This window comes from Astyanax mexicanus, chromosome 19, assembly GCF_023375975.1.
Source record: "Astyanax mexicanus isolate ESR-SI-001 chromosome 19, AstMex3_surface, whole genome shotgun sequence".
Classification (NCBI taxonomy): domain Eukaryota; kingdom Metazoa; phylum Chordata; class Actinopteri; order Characiformes; family Acestrorhamphidae; genus Astyanax; species Astyanax mexicanus.
Genome location: NC_064426.1, coordinates 28,531,563 through 28,539,046, shown reverse-complemented (window position 1 = coordinate 28,539,046; position 7,484 = coordinate 28,531,563).

Here is a 7,484-nt window from a genome sequence, read left to right as displayed (position 1 = left end):
AACTTCATTGCACAACTTCCTGACATCCTGACTTTAGATTCTAATACAAGACTTAAATAATAAGAGTTTTTCAATGCAGTAGGACTCAGCTGATACTAACATAATGGTATCTGTCCACTACAGTATATTTGCAGGAATTAAAAGTGCAATGTTCAGTTTTATCTGAGGATATAAATATCCAAACAAGGTGAACCATGTAGAAATGACACAATTTCCATGTACTGTCAAACAAAGAAATAATTTCAAGACCTTCTTTTGCTGGAAGCTGGTTTTGGATGGTTCAAGCTGGCCATTGATGGTCTTGGTAGTTGAAAAACCTGGTCATTATACTGGTTGTCTTGGTTGATCATGGTTGATCGTGATTGTAGACCAAAAAAGCTATCAAATTCCAACAAAACAACTCACCCTACACTGTTTTAGAGCTTAAGCATCAACCAGCTTAATACTAACCAGTTTGAGCTGACCATGCTTGCTTTTTATCAGGGTAATAATTGTACAATTATCTTAAATTGGCATTTAAAAAAATTAAATCTGGCTCAAAACCATTAAAATAGCCACAATTCAAACTATAAGTAACACTTAAAACGTCTACTTTTAAAAAAAACATGGTTCTTTTATAGCCAAAATGGTCATTGATTGTCTTTATACTGGTTGTCTTGGTTAATCTTGGTTTATCATGGTTGATCATGATTGTAGACCAACAATCAAATCAAATTCCAACAAAACAACACACCCTACACTGGTTTAGAGCTTAAGCATCAACCAACTCAATCAGCTTGACCAGTTTAAGCTGACCATGCTTAAATTTAGCATTGTAATCCTTGTAAATTGTGCTTAATTGAAATTGCCTTGGTTGATCATAGTTGATCATGGTTGTAGACCAGCAAAACCATCGATTTCCAACAAAACAACACACCCTACACTGGTGTAGAGCTTAAGCATCAACCAGCTTAATCAGACTGACCAGCTTGAGCTGACCATGCTTGCTTTTTATACAATTGACTTAAATTGGCATTAAAAACATTAAATCTGGTAAAAAAAAACTATAAGTATAACACTTAACACTTAAAATGCCTACTTTTTAAAAATCATGGTTCTTCTAGTGAGTAAAACCCTTTTTGGTCCCATGTAGAGCCATTTTAAAAAGATTTGTAGATACAGAATCGTCGTGCCCAGTTAAGTTAAGAATCCATCATAGTGTCAAGAACCCACTAAAATGTCTACAACCTTCTCTGAAAAAAGCCATAGTTAAGAACGAATAAATGTAAACCAATGTAGTAAGAAGAAGAATGAATTACCTAGTGAATAAACGTTCATCAAAAACACACTGCAAGTCAAATCAACAATCAGCAGAGGACTTACCACAAGATAAGCCTCGAAAACAGGAAGATCACATTTAAACACAGTTAAAGACAGTTCTGGAATATAAATATAAGAGATAAGACAATATTTTACCACAGTGTAGCAGTTTTGCTAATTCTCCAGAGCACCTCTTTATCTGTAAAGCATGGTGAAGGTAGTGTAATGCAGTGGGCAAGATAAACAAACCATTAAAGCCTGTACTCAGGCACATAATACAATGCTTCATTCTCATAACTTTTTTTACAAACCCTAACACAGAACCCTGCGGGATGCCACAAAATGTGATTAATGACCAAACCACACACAAGGGCAAAGATTAATAATAAACCTAAGAAAACCCTTAAGAAACTTTAATATAGGTTTCTAACTAACATCCATTGTTTATTAGAGTATAGACGACTGTCCAAACTGTCATAAGCATTAATCATGATGTTAACGGTGAGTTTTCTCAAAAACTAAAAATATGGAAAAGGTAAATTCTAAAGATAAGATTTTTGAATCAGTAAGCTATTCACGTGAGTAAATACAACATAAGTGCTACTACTGTGTTAACATGGTAAACAGCAGGTAAATGTAAGGGGAATTATGGGGTGTTTGCAAAAGATTAACATTTCTTTGGTTAGAGGATTTAGAGGTGGTTTAGGTAAGGGGGAAGGAAAGGGGCTACAAGTTCAAGGCAAGAACATTTATATTACATTATATTACATTTAGCAGACACTTTTATCCAGAGTATATAGAACATAGTCTAAATACAACAATACACATTATTATATGGAAGATTATTATGGAATTCAGACAGAATTCATTAAGATTGTGACCATATAGCATTGCATATCTCACCATCTCAATGCTGGTCTTCCTCAAACCAAGCAATGCATTGGATTATGGGTATCCCATGGCTAGTAGGGTACATTGATTGTACACTATATAATTTACACAGCATTTGGCCCAGTTTCAGAGAATTTTTGCCTAATTTCCTGGGAAGGCAAGGACTGGCACCAATCAACAAGACCACATTAGTAAATTTTCAGACATTATTTAATCTTTAAACTCTGGGTCTTGCCACAAGAGGGCATTTTATTTCTCCTAGTTCCCAGTGATGGCTCTCAAAGTCTGCTTTTGGATAGTGTACCCTTAAAGAGATTGCTGACAGACTGAGTGAGGCCCTTTATAGGTCTTGTAGAAGTAGAATGGTCATTTTGGTTGCCCACCATCTAGGCTGCTCATCGTCCATCAACCACCATCATCTTTTTTTGTTGTAGATTGCTATACACTGTTTAGTTTGGGATCTGAGTTTGAGTTTGAGTATTGAAGTCTTGCTATAGACACTTTCTTTCTGCCCCTGCCATGGAGCGAAAAATGCTGCCCCAAATGCTAGTGCATTAAACAGTTAATCACCCCTAATAGTGATACAAGAGACACTCAGCAATATGTGCGGGACATACCATGGTTACATGTGATGTCTTTCACAGCAGGGCTTTTAACTGGCATTTTTCAGCAGGATAATGCTCATCCACACAAAGCAAGGGTTTCCCAAGAATGTCTCCACCACATTTAAACACCTCTTTATTGTGCATGGTGGTCAGATTTATAGCCAATGGAGCATTTATGGGACCATTTGAGACTCCAGCTTCAGCATTCTACGAGTAGAGCAGGATCTACAGGCTCAGCTGCTACAACATCTGTTGGTAAATGTGCTGCAGGATTCCATATGAAACCTGTACACCTCCATGTCCATAAAAAACATAGTTTCTCATTAAGCATCCAGTTTAGATTCTCAAACAGGGTAATAGAACCTTCTCTCTATTGTTCTATTGTAGTTTTCCCCAAAAACTGTTCCTTGTATTCTAATATAGCAATCACTTACATACATTCACACATATGTTACATTGCATTTAAGCATTTTTTTTAAACAGCATGACCCTAAATGTGCTCTGAAGGAACCCCCACCTCCACTTCACTGTTCAAACACTTGTATGACCTATAGTTCTGAAATAATAGAAGTTTCTGTGTGTTCTTTTAACATTTACTATGTGTTCTAGGGGATACTGGCTCCTGTTATCATTAGACTCAGATAATACTTATCTTCTCTTATCTTATTCTAATATTGCATATGTCATTTGTAGCATTATCAATCCATATTACGTATTAACTTTGAGCAAACAAAACAGTGGATATAGAGCTACAGGCTTATATTGGCCAATCAGACCTGAGTTTGGACATCTATTTGAGTCCTCTATTTGATTTTATTGCTGTTTATTTAAATAATCTGGTTGTTTTGAGCTGTGGAATGAAGTGTGCAATGCTAGCATACTATTGCTCTCTCTGGGTGGGTAGATGATGCTCTTTCCCCTTATCACTACCAGGGCGTCATCAGCACAAGGCGTCTGTGACTTAAAGTATCAGAACTGAGTCGCTGCGCAGTATGGCGTCACATCAATGTCAAAAGTCGAGGGCCCAAAAATACAAGTCAGGGGCGCAAAAATAACAGGTGAAAAAAAATAACCAGTGTGCTTTAAAATTTTGCGTGTGTAAATTAACTTCTTGTGAGCACAAATGTGAAACTCTGGGACAGAAGGACGGCAGGAGAGTTAGCTAATTGGCTGTGCTACAATCCAAACAGCCCGCTCTCCGGCGCGGCGGCTCTGTCTGCCCAGGTTTAGTGCCCAAAGCGACCTGCTCTGTCTGCCCGGTTTCTCACCTAAAGCGACCGTTTATCGTATGGAGCGACCGGTGATGTTCACCCAGAGAGCTCTAGGCGCTAACCCGGGCAGACAGAGCCGGCAAGCCGATTGCTCCAAGCGAGAGACGGTAGCTACAGGCGAGAGACCAGGCAGACAGAGCGGGTCGCTTTGGGCACTAAACCCGGGCAGACATAGCCAGCTAGCTTACTCTCCATTGACAGTATATATTAACTGGACCAAGCCATCCCGCTGATTTCAACAGAGCCAGGTGAGGCCAATCGTGTCACTTCCTGGTCGGCTTCTCGTGGGGCGTTAACCGGGAAAGTGAGAGATTGCGCAGGCGCCAGCATGACGCGAATCTTCCGCGTTCAGTGCAAACAGTCGTACTGTTTATAGGAGCTGCACAGAACTATTTACTCCACAGTGAGAAAAGTTCATTCCGTCCCATAATGGGGCTTTTATTGAATAAACAGCAGATATAAACTAGAATTACTGATAGCCAATATTAGTCCACGGATTTACTGAAGAATATTCATAGTTTGTCTATATAACAAGCATTTAGAAACTCAGTAATGATAATAATAAATGTGTAATATAAATTATAGTTCTATCTATACATATCTATAATTCTCATAGTCTATATTACTTCTATTTACTACTATCTTACTATCTACAATGTATTATAACTGTTAGTAGTAGTATTATATTTGCATAATAAGAGGTTACTTTGACCCTGCTCTAATTCAGTCAGCTCTGTACTTTTAAATAAGAGGAGCAACTTCTCCAAACATTACAGCATGGTATTTTGGGTCGCTGTCTTTTTACGTCATCGTTAGCATAGTTGTATAAAAAAATATTTTCTAAAGCTATGAACAGATTATTAATCTTATGGATCAAATGGCAGAAAATCCGTTCTTTGTAGAAAAGAACATGGGCTGTTTCATAATCGAAAACGGCTTGGAAATACATTTATTATTGGTTCAAAGACACCCCGAAATGAATGGAAGTGAATGGATAGCTTTGCTCAAATGGTCCTCTCATTCCTCAGCAGCACACTGCCGGTGGCACGTTTTGGAAGGGAAATGCTGGGGGCCTGGTTACTCTCCTGCCGTCCTTTTATTTCCCGCCCTCCTCAGGCTCATGGAGGTAGGTGGTCCGTCCCGAACCCGGGAGATATCAGCCAATAGCGTTCGCTGAGGGAGGCGACCCTGACCCCGCCCCCAAACTGTTAAAACGCATCCGTTTCAAAACTGCAGCGCAAAAAACTGAGTCGTGCACGAACTGCTGCTGCAGGTAATTCACACAGCGCGCGAGGGGAAAAAAAGCACCCGAGAGGAGAAAAAGGCAGCTCGTGAGCAACATTTTCTTCAGCGCGCACACGATTCCCTTTTTTTTTTTGCTCGCTAGTTTTTCATTCGGGCTCACGAGAAGTTAATTCACACACTCACGATTTTAAAACACGCTGGTTAATTTTTTTTCACCTGTTATTTTTGCTCTATCCACTTTTGACATAGATGTGACGCCGTAAGGCATGTGCTAGTCTTCACCCCCCTTGTGTTGGGGCATCACTAGTGATAGGGGAGTCCTAATGAGTTGGTTGAGTAACTGGCCTCGTAAACTGTAGACAAAATGGTATGAAAAATAGTAATAACAGAAAAAAGTTTGCATTTCTAAGTGTTGTGCCAAATTCTGTCTTTATGACACAATTCGAGTCCCTTCTTGGGCACACACGCCACGCAGAAAAATGAGTGATCTATAAGACCAAACATATCACTTTACCTCTTTTTATTATTACCCCAAATAAGTGAAAATGTGGAAGTGTGGAACAGTTAAACAGTACAAACTGCAATGTTTCTTACATTTACTTTGACTTTTGTCCGTCTGCTCAACTTTTTAAATACATTTCATTTATTAATCTACACCCATCCCTGAATTTCAGACCTGATACACATTCCAAAAAATGTATAATTTAAAAGGCATAGTTTTCTTCTGAACCTTTTTTATTGTCCAGAGAGCTCCATTTCCTCCATAAACAAGTGGAGGATGTTTAACCCAAAGGTTCTGAAATCACTGCGGTCAAGCAGACCGCAGTTCTTTAAAATCATTTAAATAATTTAAAATAACTTAACTTAAAAGCACAGATAAAAAAAAAACATAATATTAAAACGTGTGTCCTTGTGTGCACTTTATTGGTGTTTTTGCCTTTGTCTAGAACTGTACAGTTGTAATATAAAGAGTCATGAAACTTATACAGCAGGCAGAGTCACACAAAATGAACTGCTAAAGACTTTCTGAAGTGATTTATTAACCATGAGTAATCCAGATTTGCTTCAGTTTGTTCCAAGAGCCTGTAGAAACAAAAGTGTCCAGCAGGTGGAAGCAGATTACTTTTTAAAATTTTGCAAAAGATCAACGTGTAGATAGATAGATAGATAGATAGATAGATAGATAGATAGATAGATAGATAGATAGATAGATAGATAGATAGATAGATAGATAGACAGATAGACAGATAGACAGATAGATAGATAGATAGATAGATAGATAGATAGATAGATAGATACTTTATTTATCCCAAAGAAAATTTAGGCATCCAGCAGCAACAACATATAATAAGAAACATACTCAGACAAATCAAAACACAGAAGAATAGAAAATATATAAGGCTATAAAAAACCTAACTATACAAGGTAAGGATCTATCTGTAAACGGAGCAGTGCAGTAGATGTTGCTAATGGTCATAAATAATTAAATAATTAACAGAGTGAAGTGCAATGTGCAATGACATCGAATGTAAGTGAGGTTGGGGAAGTGTTAATATAAATAATTAAGTGGTTGAATAATGTCCATGTGGTGTGACTGGATTAAACTCAGTCGCCAGCAGCATCCCGTCCCCGATGGGAGGAGTTAAAGAGTCTGATGGCTCTCGGAATGAAGGATTTTCTGAGTCTGTCTGTTGTGCAGCTCTGTGACTTGGTCTTCTGTGCTTAAAATACAGCAATGTTTGCATTGCTACCAACCAGCATAGCAGCTCTTAAAACTCCACATACAGTATATTATTCTATCTCACAAATCTCAGACATGTTTAATATTCTCAAAATTTTAAAACGCACTTCACAACATAACTCAACACCTTTAGTGGAATCAGTGTAAAAATAGTTTAGTCCAGGCCATTTTCCAACATTTCTATTGTTTTTTTTTTGTCATTTAATTTTCAATGTAACCCATAAGAAAATTATTTTGCTCAAACGTTGATATTTGACGTCTCAGGAGATGTATTTGGGATTCTCATTTAGATTTTATTTAAAGACTAACTTAGTCACAGATGTTTTTCCTAAAATTGCTTATGAGAAATAGCATTAGACACAAATGCAACATAAGATACTTCTATTGTTAAAGGATTCAAAACTTTAAAAAAAACTGTTTTAAAACACATGT